This window comes from Triticum aestivum, chromosome 7D (assembly GCF_018294505.1).
Source record: "Triticum aestivum cultivar Chinese Spring chromosome 7D, IWGSC CS RefSeq v2.1, whole genome shotgun sequence".
Taxonomy (NCBI): domain Eukaryota; kingdom Viridiplantae; phylum Streptophyta; class Magnoliopsida; order Poales; family Poaceae; genus Triticum; species Triticum aestivum.
In genome coordinates this window covers 15,296,600-15,310,899 of record NC_057814.1, presented here as the reverse complement: position 1 = coordinate 15,310,899, position 14,300 = coordinate 15,296,600, and the positions used below count along the sequence as shown (strand labels likewise).

The window sequence follows — 14,300 nt, the reverse complement described above, 5'->3', positions numbered from 1 at the left end:
GGACCATGCCACAGAACAACATAGAAGAATATGTCGAAGCGGTCACACCAATGGCCATCCAGTTGCTCTCCTTGAAACCAATTAATTTGATCTTCACAAAATCACAACCGTCTGATCTTGATAATAGCCTTTTGACACAAAACTATATAAAAATTATCCACCTATGTCATTACATAAATAAGTTAGCCAAGGGCAGGTTATGTTGTACTCTAACATTTAGGTTATATATGCTCTAAGATAAGGTGCTTTTACGGTCCATGCATAGGTACCATAATTTAAAGTTTTTATCTAACAAAACACACACACACACACACACAAAATACGCCAAACTTGAATTTGCATTTAAAATGCATAGGTTAATTCCATTGACTCGTCCATGAAGGCCAACGGTGGGCAAGTGCCTACACAAATAAAAAACATCAATGTTCGACCATACAACTTGCAGAGCATGTTTCGCCTGCGACCAGTGGTTAAATTCCTAGCTAAAGGTTGATCAAAATAGTGCATTTCTTCCAATGCAAAAAGAATGAGATAAGTGGAATAACACATGATTCCTTCAAGAAGTTTTTACTGCACAGGACAATCTCTTAATATAACATTTGAGTTAGAGTTAATACGTATTGAATATAACTATGTTAAAAGGGGAGAAGTTTACCTCTCTCAGTCCCAGCTCAAGAATCACAAGGGATTGACAAGGTTTCTTAACCGATGATAGGGTAAGCGCCTACGAAATGTTGTATCACAATTACAGTAGATGTATATTTGGCTCCTATAGAAAAAAATGACTTTACTAGAGAGATGTTTACCTTTCACAATGTCCTCTCCATGATCCGACAGGAGGTCACTAACGCGGGCGCATAGACGGGAGCTAGGATAGGCACAGGGGCAGCATCCGCCTCGTCCAGCTCATTTAGGGTCATGTCCACGAGGCCCCATTCCTCCTTATTTTCTATCTTCTCCGGATCGGAGTCAGCTTAAACAAGACGGAAGATTATTGCCAGATGATCCTTGTGCGCCATGTCATAGGACGAGGTCTGGGAGATAGGAGAGGGGAATGGGAGGCGAAGAGTCAAGCAACCTATATTAAATAGCGGCTCAGGCACCATTAATGGTGAGGTTTGGAGCGAGGCAGACAGTGATGGAGGTCAAAGGGCTCGCTCCCTAGTGAGCCTACACCGGCGTACTATTCAGTGAGCCTGCTTAGCAGAGGACTACTTAAACGCCTCCCGGCCAGCATGCGCAGCGAACTGCTCGCACGCCTCCCATCTGATAAAGCAGCTGCCCGCACGACCTCCAAGCAAATAAAAGTGTTACGCATGGCGTCAATGAATGGTTGGCAGAACACCCACCATTCTTTTTAACAACGGGCAATGGAAAAAGTACTAATTAAATCAGGTGAAAAATACTATTTTACCTTTTTTAATTAGAGATGGGCAGATCCGGATAACCTATGGAGCTCAGCCCACTGGATCATCTGTTTGTTCAGCAACAGCGGACGCTCTGGCATGCTGAATTGCGACCAGAACAGTTTTTCCGTCGCACGACTTTCCTGCTCTTGAAAAAACTGTGTCGCATCGGAGACACTCTTCGGCAAGTCCAAGAAAGCGTCCGGAGAGCTCCACATTTGTCTAAGAGGGGCATACTTCAGATCGCCAAACTTAGTTTGTAATAAAAACGGCTTACCAGCCGCTATTTCTCCAGCTTGCCGGATTTCCTCCCGAGCTGCCCTAGACTCAGATCGTGCCTCTTTAGCCTCTTGTAAGGCCTTGTAGAGATCGACCGCTTTGGCTTTGTGATCCTTCTCGAGGACTTCACACCGAACATTGGCATCCTGTAGCTTGCGTGTCATGGTAGATATTTTCTCTTCGCACTACCGCCAAGCGGCCTGTTCGGCATTTAACTCATTAGCTGCCTTCTCGGCAGCCGCAGTGCTCATCCTGGCTTGCTCCTTGGCTTGACCAAGCTCAGCTCAAAGGGCCTCCATGGCGGCGGCACTATCTGTAGTTATACATATATAAGTACACAAATTTTTAAGCGTCATGCTCATGTTATAACATGTACGTGTACCAACTAAAACATACCTTGCGCCTCGTCGAGCCACCTGTTGTCGTCATCCGCCACATCAAGTTTCTCCTTCAGCCTTGCCACCTCTGAGGCTTGAGCAGTCGTCATGGATGCAACAGCCTGTGTGGCAAATTAATCAAATCATTTCAGGAAGAATATCGTTTTGATCCTATGATCGTCTCCACTCTAAAAACACCAATCAGAGTCTCAGGGGTTACTACCTATATACAGGTTCACTCTTGCACGTCAAAGTTCCATTAAAGACAATACATACCTCAAAGCCTCTTAGCAGGCTCATGCAGGCTTCATTCAATTTGCTTCTCGCAGATAGAATTCTTTCAACCACCGTACCCATTAAGGTACGGTGCTCATCTGAGACAGACGCGCGTTGCAGCATGCCTGTCACTATATGCGGCACCCCCGGATTATTGGGAGCGGCCATGGGAGCCGCGACCCCCTGCAGAGGAATATGTTTATCCGACTCTAGAATCGTCCCCGGCTCCGAACCGGTAGGCCAGGCCTTTTATTGTTGGACCCCGTAGGGTCCGCATACTCCGGACTCAGGACGACGGAAGTGTCACCTTCGGGCCCAGTCTTTATTGCCTCCGGCACCACTTGCTGATCGGGAAGGATCCTCCGGGACGACACTTCGGTGTCGTCTGCCCTGCCGGGAGAGGAGGCCGGAGGAGGCGTTTCGCTTTCCATCATCTCCGGAAGAAGATCCCCCGAAGAAGAAGACAGTTGAGGAAGACTGCGTGCCGGACTACAAACATATATTCTGAATATTACTATGGTGATCGGAAAGCTATGTGACATGTTTGGGACACCTGTATTTGCTTACGATTCGGCTGAAGGCTTGTCTTTACGAAGGAACTGCGTGACAGCGTCGCTTTCTGGGTCTGAATCACCCGCCGGGGACATCTTCCCGCGCTTGGGAGCCTTCGCCTCCAAATTTTCGGAGGCGGCCCTTTTCTTCCCATCGAAAGAGGGGGCTTCAATCCCTCCGGACATTGCGCCCGATGTACCCTTGGCCTTCTCGCTCTCCTCTTCGTCCTCCTTTGCCGATCCTTGATGTGGCACCAGAGTCAGGATCCTCGTCAATACAGGATCCGCCGAGTCTTCGGGAAGAGGGGCCGAACACCTAATTCTCTCCGCCTTCTTGATCCAGCCTTGGTCGAAGACGGTTTCTTCAGTATATGGTTAAAATATTCGGCTAAAAATAAGTCCGGGAATCGAGGGCTTACCGAGGTATCCGGATGGTTGCAGTCGAGGCCGATGTCCTCGGTAGTATCCGGCCATTGTTTCCGTGTCCTAAAAAGTAACTTCCACATTCCTTTGTGTGTGATGCCAAAGAAGTGCTGGAGAGTCTGTGGTCCTTGCGGGTTGAACTCCCACATGCAGAGGGGCCGTCGCTGGCACGGCAGGACCCGGCAGATTAGCATCACCTGGATCATGTTGATGAGACTGGTGTCCTTCTCGAGAAGGCTCCGGATACGGCTTTGTAGCGTCTGCACTTCGTCCGTTGACCCCCAGTCCAGCCCTTTGTTAATCCATGATGCAAGCCGTAACGGAGGGCCGGACCGGAACGCCGGCGTGGCCGCCCACTTCATGCCGCGAGGCTCGATGATGTAAAACCACTCTCGCTGCCATAGGTCGGAAGCTTCCGTAAAAGAGCCTTTTGGCCAAGGTGCATTGGTAAGTTTCCTCACCACAGTACCGCCACACTCCGCTTGCTTCCCATCGACTACCTTTGGATTCACATTGAAAGTTTTGAGCCATAAGCCGAAGTGTGGGGGAATTCGGAGGAAGGCCTCGCACGTGACAATAAACGCCGAGACGTGAAGAAGGGAATCCGGTGTTAGATCATGAAAATCTAGCCCGTAATAGAACATGAGCCCTCGAACGAAGGGATTAAGGGCAAACCCCAGCCCTCGAAGGAAGTGTGAGATGAACACGACCCTCTCGCCGGATCTGGGAGTAGGGATAACCTGCCCTTGAGCAGGAAGCCGGTGGGGGGTTTCCGCGGTCAGGTACCTTGCCGCCCGGAGTTTCGCGATATCCTCCTCTGTGACAGAGGAAGCCACCCACCGGCCCCGGGAGCTGGATTCAGACATGATTGGGAAGCTCGAAGCAATCGATTTGAGCCTTGGGTATTGGAACTCGAGGTTGGAGAGGTTGGAGGAAAGGTTGACGCAAAGATAGACAGGTCTCGGTCCCTTTATAAAGGCAACGAATACCAAACGTCTCCTCCACCTAGACCTCAAAACTTGCCTATTCTTAAGGGATAATGCCAACCAAATGGTTGAGTTACCCATGCCCGTATTGATGAGGATCCCGCGATAAGGGGACACGATCTCTGCTTCGACAAGACGTGCCAATAAAACCGCGTCTCGAAACGTGGGAAGACAAGATAAGAAACGGTTCAAAATAATAACCGAGTGGTGACGTGATGTCACGCCACAAAAAGTTGTCAGTGGATTGTACTCGTGGAATATTATATTCTCTACGATGGTATGTGGTATTTGTTTTGCAGAGCCGGACACAGTCGTTGTTTTCAAGAGCTATTCGGAAAGGAACCCGCCTTGCAATGCCGATTACTATCTGCGCGCTGGACTTCTCGTCATTGAAGCCTGGTTCAGGGGCTACTGTGGGAGTCCTGGACTAAGGGGTCCTCGGACGTCCGGGCTATGTACATGTGCCGGACTATTGGGATGTGAAGATACAAGGCCAAGGACTCTTTCCCGTATCCGGGTGGGACTCTCTTCAGTGTGGAAGGCAAGCTTGGCGTCCAAGATATGAAGATTCCTTTCTGTATAACCGACTTTGTATAACCCTAGTCCCCTCCGGTGTCTATAAACCGGAGGGCTTAGTCCATAGGGACGAACATAATCATACAGCCTAGACTTCTAGAGTTTTAGCCATTACGATCTCGTGATAGATCAACTCTTATAATACTCATATTCATCATGATCAATCAAGCATGAATTAGGGTATTACCTCCACAGAGAGGGCCCGAGTCTGGGTAAACATCGTGTCCCTTGTCTCCTGTTACCATTGACCTTAGACGCACAGTTCGGGACCCCCTACCCGAGATCCGCCTGACACCGACAGCAGGGAAGTGGTCGTGGTGCGAGTTTGTGGGGGATGGTGGACGCGTTACTAGAATAGCAGAGACACCCGAATATGCAGAGACCATCGTACGATGGAGGCGCACTGAAGAGGATTGGCGAGGGGCGTAGTTCCAACGAGGACGACACTGTCTAATGTTAAGAAGAAGGGTGGCGGTGACGAGAACATCATGCCAGAACCGGGGAGGTACATTAGAGTGAAAGAGTAATGTACGAACACGATCATTGAGAGTGCGTAGGATGCGCTCAGCGCGGCCGTTTTGTTGTGAAGTGTAGGGGCAAATTAGGTGGAAAATGGTGTCGTGTGAAGCAAGAAGATTGCGAATGGCGACATTGTCAAATTCTTTTCCATCATCGGTTTTGACCGAACTATGTGGTGACATAGGAATAAAATGTCGAGAGTGTGGCAATGGCATCGGATTTGCGACGAAGAGGAAATGTCCACACAATGAGAAAAAACATCTAAAATCACCAAATAGTAGAGATAGCGCGTGTTACTCGCAACCGGAGATGTCCAAACATCACCATGAAGTAATTGAAACGAAAAAGTGGAATTAGTTGTGGACGCACTAAAGGGAAGACGAACGTGCATGCCACGACATCAAGCCTCACAAATATGGCCGTCAACCTTATTACATGAGAAAGGAAAACTCTGGAGAATTTGATGCAAAATGGTGGAGTTGGGGTCTCCCAAACGAGCATGACATAGGTCGACACTGGCGGCGAGGGCGACTGGAGTGGTGGAGGTGGTGGCAGAGGAGTGCACCGGGTAGATCTCGTCAGGACTATCACATCGGTGAAAAACCATCCGGGTATGGTCGTCCTTCACAGAAAAACCAACATCGACAAATTCAATGGTAATAGGATTATCATGAGTACGACGATGAACATATACAAGGTTCGTGACTAAATCAGGAGAAACAAGAACATTATACATGGTGACTGGCATAGATGTGGAAGGAAAAGAAGTACGGCCAATATGTGTGATAGGTAAAGAGGACCGGTTACCAATGGTGATGTGAGTTGGAATATGAAGCTGAGTGGAGGAAGTTAGGTTGCCGGGAAGAGATGTTATGTGGGCGGTGGCGCCCGAGTCCATATACCTGTATCCACCGCCACTTCAGATATTTGGTGACGGGGCCGAGTGCAGTGCAGACAGAAGAGCGGGGTCCCATGGCGGAGGAACCTGCAGCGTGATGAGGCCACCGTAGGGCGGAACCGGGGCGGCAACGTAGCTGACACCGGCCGGATCGGCGAGGTAGGCCTGATGGCCCACTGGCCGAGGCCCGAGGAGGCCCAGCGCTGGGGCCTGCGAGACCGACATGGAGTACGCGTGGATGATGCCGGTCCACGGGTTGGTGCCGTAGGTCCAAGGCGGGGTGGGCTGCTGTTGATGGGACGCCGCCCCGTACGCTGCTGCTATTGCTGCTTAGGGCGACCGCCCCGGTGACGGTTGTTGCGCCAGCCACCGCCGGGCTGCTGTTGAGGCGTGGGAGAGGGGGGTGGCGCTGGTGGAAATGGGAAGAAGCTCGGTGGCGTGGGTGGCACCGGCGGAGTAGGCCGCAGCGTGGCACCGCGTGGACTGCCGGCGGCGAGGGCGGTGTGCTGCACCCGCTACTTCACCTGTTTCATCCGGTGTTCCTACAAACGCAGGTATGCAATGAACATGGGGAAGGAGGGCTTCGGCATCAAGGTGAGGTTGGCCTCGGCATTGCCGAAGTCCTCATTGAGACCGGACGTGAGCGTGCTAAGGCAGAGATAACCGTCGATCTTGGCGCGGATGTAACGGAGCTCATCGGAGATCGTCTTGAGCCGTCCGCAGTAATCATCAATGGATTTATCATCTTGATGACAACCAAAAAATTCTTGCTACAGAAAAACACGATGGTGAAGACCATTGTCGGTGAAGAGGCCGTTGAGCTTCACCCACACGGCGTGCGCATCATCACCATCGCTCACGACTGTGTGAAACAAGTCCTTCGAGATGATGAGAAAAAACCACCGGATGAGCATGGCATCGATGGCGGTCCACTCGGAGTCATCTTGCATGGCGCGGGAGTCGACGGAGCCGTCGACGTGATCCACGAGGTTGTACTCGCGAAACACCAGAGAGAATTAGGTCTTCCACCCGTAGTACGTGGAGTCCTTGGGATCAAGACAAACGGGAACACGTTCGTGGATGTTCAGGTTGGGATGTCAGTGGGATCCGGTTCGGCGAAGGGGTTGGTGGCGCCGGAGAGGGAGGAGTGGGCGGATCTAGTGGGAGAAGGGAAAGCGGCGGCGCGACGGCTGTAGGGAGTGGGGGCGGCGGCGTGGCGGCTTTAGGGTTAGGGTTGTTGGTGGGAGAGGAGGGTGGCCGCGCGGCTGCAAGGGAGGTGGCAGCGGCGGTGGGAGAGGCGGGTGCAGCGACGGCAGGAGATCGCGGAAGGTTAGGAAGGGATCGACTTGCTATCTGATACCACGTTAGTTGGGAAGAAAGGGATTGGATGCATCAATGATTTGATTGATCATGCACTAGGCACACATATATAGATACAGTGGGTATACCAGGTTCCATCTCTCTCAAAATACATACAAGTTACAAGGGGAGAGAGACATGACAGGTGCAATACACAAAACACAGACCTATATAAGTGCATGCAATATGTGCATGTTCAACAGACAACACCGGCAATGACGCGCCTTCTCCACTGAAGAGCAACGACGCCGTCAGCACTGGGTCACACAACGCCGAGGCCGGCGGGTCCCCCGCAGGCAGCAGAGAGGCAGGGCAAGCGCGCCCAAGTTTAAGGATGGCAATGGATCGGGTTCGGTCCGGGTTGAACAATATCAAATCCATATCCAAATCCATGAAGACATTATGTGCCCGTCCATAAAAAAAATCCATGGGCGAAAAACAGTGTCCATGTCCAAACCCGATGATATCCATCGGGTATGGATATCCATTGGGCGTATACATAAAACATAGCACAAGTGCACAAGATTCACATAAGATCTCAAATTTTCACAAAACCACATAGCACAAGTGCACAACATCAAATCATCTTTTAGATTCTAACAAAATGACATAAAAAAAGTGCACGTCACCAAACAATCTCTCAAATTCTCACATCACCAAATAATCTCTCAGATTCACAAGTGCATATCATAGCAATCGCACAACATTTTTTTTTTTAGATAACCGGCTATTGCCCAACCCTTTGATTCAGGCTCTCAGATTCAAGATTCAAGTATAGACCAATAACAGTTGCACCTACATTAAAGAAAAGAGGTATCAGCACCTTGAAACAACATCCACAGAACATCAAGGAGATGCAAGGTTCAGAAACTCGGTTCACTGACCCAGCAAGAAACTTATTACATCGCACCTCATGCAAGACAAGGTGACACAACGCCCAGAGACTGAAGACCCGAGCACCACGCAGACTGGAGCAGTAACACTGCATCATTTCTTAGTCTTAGTTTCTCACAAAATGGCATCACACAACATCAAGTAACCACAGGTACAACCATGCATCATATTCCATTCTTCACCTGAATGTTCTAGGAATAATCTTTCGTTCTTCACCTCAATGTTCTAGGCATCATCTTCTAGGCTTCGGTTATGATGGAATCAGACTCGTCCTTGAAGTGAACATAACAAAAGAACAGCTATTAAAATCATGGAAACAAACAGAACAAACATTGCAAGTTTGCAACATTTAGAAGTGGAATTTCATGAGTGGAATATGTTAACATAGTTTCTTCTTCATCATCAAGAACATTTTGAAATTTCGCAAATAGAGTGGAGTTGCTATCCCCTAATGCCAATATTTAGATGTTGGGCTACTAGCTGAGTTAACATTTCCAGGGCTAACCACAACAGGGCCTTGTGCTCCATCATGAGAAGCTACTGATCTATACAAGCAAAAAAACACAGTCTTCAGTTTCAATTAAAGTTAGACAAGGTACATAATATCGAGACTGTACAATTTCAGTCAAAAAATAAACTGTACAGATCTGAAAATATTGTGATCTGTAAGTTGTAGTGAATGGTAACTAGCAACCTAAATTAATTTTCTATCTTTATTCTTTTAGAGAATAAGGTAGACCTGCCAAAATTACATGTCAGATTGAAATTCACTTATGTGGCAATACCTAATTACTAATTAACTTGCATATATACAAACCACGGATCATGCCATGTACCAAAAACGAACAGTGACTCAATTAGTAACCTGTGAAAATTGATACTGATATTCAAGAGTACTTTGCAGAAATTGGTACTGTATAAACTGAAGTACAAGAGTACTCTGCTCCAATTGCTACTGTAGACTGAAGTACAAGAGTACTCCTATTTTGCAGAAATTCACGAACAGCACAAGCTGCACACCCACGTACAGGAACGGTAGGCATACAAGAGATGGATTGATGGAATAAAAGATTACCCTAAGCGTCGGCTGTTTGGTGTGGCCGTAAGCTCCTCAGCACGGTCAGGCTCCTCGCCGTGGTCTGCGCGCGGCTGCCTGCCGGCACAGCCGTGTCGTCATGCTCCTTGTCCTGCGCGCAGCAACGCTCTTGTACGTCGCGCCGCCCCGCATCGCAGCTCAGAGCCTTGCGCCGGCCCGCCGTCGTTCCTGTCCGTGCGTGAGAAGCGGAGATGGAGGGGTCGAGGGGATATGGAGTTGGGGCATTGGACTGCCACTGTCCAGTTGTGGCGTTGGCTGCTGAAGTGCTGCACCATAAGTAGTAGTAAGATCTGGCGGCGCCGGCGGCTGTACCTAGGGCTGCGGGAGGAGCAAGCCGAGGAGACGGAGTCACTGCTTAATGCCGAGTCGTTTAACGAGGAGATACAAGACGAGTCTGTTAAAAAAACAGAATCTGAAGCGGCGGTGGAGTAAGTTACGGTTGGGAGGGATTGTAAAATTTATTTATCATTTGTTTATAAAGAAAATAAATAAACTAGAAGTTGGATAGTGTGGATCATTGAATTTTGCCCCACATGTCATACTATCGGGTCGGGTTCGGGTATATCCACGGATCATAGCTATGTCCATGCCCTATCCATGAATAATCGGGTCGGGTTCGAGTGCTATCCATGGACGTAAAAATGTATCCAAACCCTACCCATTCAAGTCGGGTATCCGTGGGTAACCATGTCCATGGATTAAATTGCCATTCTTACTCAAGTTCGTAAGCACTCCCGTTTCTGGAATCGGCCGAGTACTTTCCGGCCGTACGCAAACTATGCGTACAGAACTAGCCTAAGCTAGCAAGCTGGTTAGCAGGTGGATGCTTAAGTGGCGGCTAGCTACGAACTACACAACGTCGCCGGGTTGATCGATTTGAACTAGCACAAGTCGCTGAGAACACACAAAGCGATTTTATTTGCCTTTTTCTCTGGGTTGAGTTGATTACAGGGGGAGCCATCAGGTATATATAGAATCTTATCCTACCTAGTAGGAGATCGACTCAGCGATTGTTTAGAGGAATTGTGATTAAAAAAAGCCCAAATAATAACGCCCACACGTGTGGCATGTTTGTACATCGCTCACATGCCTTGATCCACGTTGATTCTATTTTGCACGAATCTTAAAAAATCTTTTAAAATCTGACTGTCACGTGGGCATCATCGTGTGTGTGGGCATTGGAGAGTTCGCCCACACGCCTCGTAGCACGCAGTTTGCCAGCTGTGCTGTGTGGGCGAACTAGTTTTTGCCCACACAGCCACCTTGTCCACGCGCGTGTGGGCGAACTGCTTTTCGCCCACACGACACTCGTACGTTGTTGGATGGCAACTGTAGTTGCACGTACGTGGCAACTAGGTAAATACACATGAAACTATGATTCGTTGCTAGACGACAATTGCAGTTGCGCGTACATGGCAACCAGATAAACACACATGACAACTGTGATTAACCATACATGGCAACTATCGTTGGACCACACGTGGCAACTATTGGTTGACCCTAGGTGGCAAGTAGTTAATCACACACGGCAACTATGGTTTGATTACACGCGGCAACTATAATAAGTTAGACATGGCAACTATAGTTAACCAAAACAGAGAGAGTTGCCATACTTTTACAACTACATTTGCCATCCCGGATAACTACATCTGCCATCCCGGATGGCAACTAAATCGTTATCCCGCGGGTACCTAACGTAGCTGCGCCAGGACGTGTGGGCATATTTGCTTGGTGCCACACGCACGGGGTGGGGATGAGTAATACTTGTTGGGCGTATGGCACGAAGTAGCTGCGCCCACACGTGTGGGCAATCCTAATGTTCGCCCACACACAGCCCGTGTGGGCTGCCTCCTGCTCACGCCACACAAAATATGTGGACGGATGTCTAGTATGCCACACAAGTGGGCATTATTAGGACCCTTAATAAATCTAACAAACTGAATTGTTGGCGCAGCTAGCCCAAGCACTCGCCGGAGATCACCTTGGATACGACCGGAGGGGGAAGACACACGCCGGAGACTGCCCTGGCTTATTGCTTAACATACTCCCCCTAAGCCACGGCCTAGAGTAGGCCGGCATCCTCGACGTCAGCGTCCGCCAGCAGTGCCCGCCAGCAGCGTCCGAGCCGGGAGGCTGGGCACGTAGACGCCGCGCTACGCAACCTTGGGAGCGATGCTCGACGACGCGGCGCTCGTGAAGAAGCTCCTAGACAACGTCCCCGACCGCGCGCTCGGGCGGCTGCATGCCTTTGACGAGCAGACGCAGCGTCTTGGACAAGACGGCGGCGAACGCGGGGTGATCAGCTGCTCCTGAGGGCGGCGTAGTGGGCAGCACGGGAGCGGCATCAGGGCGGCGCACGGGATAACGACGACGGCAACAGCGTGGCGTCGGGCAACGGCGGGAACCGGCGCGGCCGGTGCTACAACTATGGGCAGCGCGGCCACTTCCGGCGCGACTGCACTTGATCAAGGAAGGTGGCAGCAGCGGCAGAGCGGGCGCTGCTGGCGGATGCTGACGGTGAGGACGCTGGCCTCCTCTTGGTCGTGGCTTAGGGGGAGTATGTTATGCAATAAGCCACAGCAGGCTCTGGCTTGTGCGCGTGTGTGTGCTGGGCGCGTTGAGTCCGGTCCGTGGCAGTCACGGGCGTGTGTATGCGCGGGCCCGCGGGTGGGTGCGTGTGTCAGCGCGTGTGTGCGCGTGGGTGTGTGCGTCAGTTAGCAAGTTAGACGGGGAGGTGAGACCGCGTCGGGCACTGCAGGTGCCGCGTAGTGTGCGTGCGTGCGCGCGGGGAGCGCGAGCCACAGAGTGTGGGACATGCAGGTTGTGTGAGTGGGCTGCGTTCGAGCGTGGGCTGGCGTGTCAGTGCACACGGGTATAAAGCCCCCGTCCCCCCTTGTAGCTCCATGTGGTGTTCGAGTTCGAGCTCCAGGAGAAAACAGAAAAACACCGTTCACGCGGCAGGAGTTTGTGCGCGACCATATCCTCTGTATGTGTTTACTTCCTCTCCGGTCGTGTCCACGGTGATCTCTGGCGAGTGCTTAGGCTAGCTGCGCCAACAAATTGTACTGGTCAAAACCCTGCGCCCCGGAAGACATACTGAAGGATGGCGCCGCCGAGCGCGGGACGTGCAGGTCGTGTGAGTGGGGTGCGTTCGAGCGTGGGCTGGCGTGTCAGTGCACGCGGGTATAAAGCCCCCGTCCCCCCTGTGTAACTCCATGTGGTGTTCGAGTTCGAGCTCGAGGAGAAAACAGAAAAACGCCGTTCATGCGGCAGGTGTTTGTGCGCCATCATATCCTCTGTATGTGTTTACTTCCTCTCCGGTCGTGTCCACGGTGATCTCTGGCGAGTGCTTGGGCTAGCTGCGCCAACAAATTGTACTGGTCAAAACCCTGCACCCCAGAAGACCTACTGAAGGATGGCGCCGCCGAGTCCACCGCCATTGCGCCGGCCCCTTTGCGAAGACCCGCCAGCATTGTCCTTGAAGCTCAGCTTCTTCCAAGCCTCTGTGTCGATAGAGTCGTCCATACTGTCCTCGTCCTTGTCCTTGTCCTTGTCGTGCGTGTCCATGACGTATAGCATTGGAGACTGCCATCAATTATGGAGGACATCTTCCTTAAACAAAACATCTCAACAAATTTGTTCCTACCAACCACTGCATGTATGATGCACCATCCATATATAAATGAGACCACGCCCACGCCGAGTGTGTGGTCACCCCATATTTCAAGAGATTTATCATCTTTTTTTCTTGAGTGCAAGAATAGGAATATGAGACAACGGGGAGGCCACCCTTAGTTTCAGTCTAGCGCATAGTACGAGAATATTAGTCCAGTCGAATGACAAGTGGAAATGGGGTATCCCGTGCAGTCTACATAGCGACGGGATGTTTGGAGACTGCATGTACGTCTGAGCCATTTCTTGCTCCAATCTGGCCACATATATAATCTCTCCCTTGTTTACTGCATGTCATGGTAGTTATCTTGTGCTTGTGAACCTTGAGATGCGGTTGGCGGTGTGTTCTACACAGCGAGGTGTTCTTCTGATGTTAAAACACCATTTGCTGGAAGAGCGCTACAGGTAAGTCCACACTGTCCACCCCGGTTAAAACAAAGTTCACACTGTCTAGCCAACAGCAAAATCCCTAGACATATATATATAACGTACTGTGCAATTGAACGTCAGCACATAATCTCAATTATATTTCAACACCTTGTTATTTTCTACCGCAGTTCAACTTTCCGATCTGCAGTATAAAGTTTGTGGCATGCTTGTTTGCCTTCACAAAGGGAGGTGATGTCCATGACCTACTTGTGAGTCCTTATGAGTAAGGGCTCGATTGGAATGAAAGTGCCATGTAATTCCAGACCAAATTCAATATGCAAGACACCCAGTCTCGCGGCACGCCCAGGCGTTGGGCTACCACCTTCGTCGATAACATGTACAACGTAAGCTTCATATCACCAAGTCCCAAATGCCACCCCGGTGCACTATATTGCACTGATCTGAAGTATCCACTAGGCTACGCCAAGGCAGAGCTCAACCGAAGACTCTAGATTATGACCACAGACACGTCACATATATTAATATACTTATCGAGCGTTCGGTGAAGACCGACTTGGCATTGCATGAAGTTTAATCAGACTCCACTTCGTGCTAATAA

The 14,300-nt window shown here is 50.2% G+C and overlaps 1 long non-coding RNA gene across 1 annotated transcript; it reads right to left on the bottom strand.

The window, feature by feature from the left end:
- Nucleotides 1-8,511: 8,511 nt before the first annotated feature.
- LOC123164319 (uncharacterized) lies at nucleotides 8,512-9,992 on the bottom strand. The gene is made up of 2 exons (XR_006482300.1): nucleotides 9,620-9,992; nucleotides 8,512-8,816 (listed from the first exon to the last, which is right to left on the bottom strand). It is a non-coding gene; the product is annotated as an uncharacterized lncRNA (long non-coding RNA).
- Nucleotides 9,993-14,300: the final 4,308 nt, after the last annotated feature.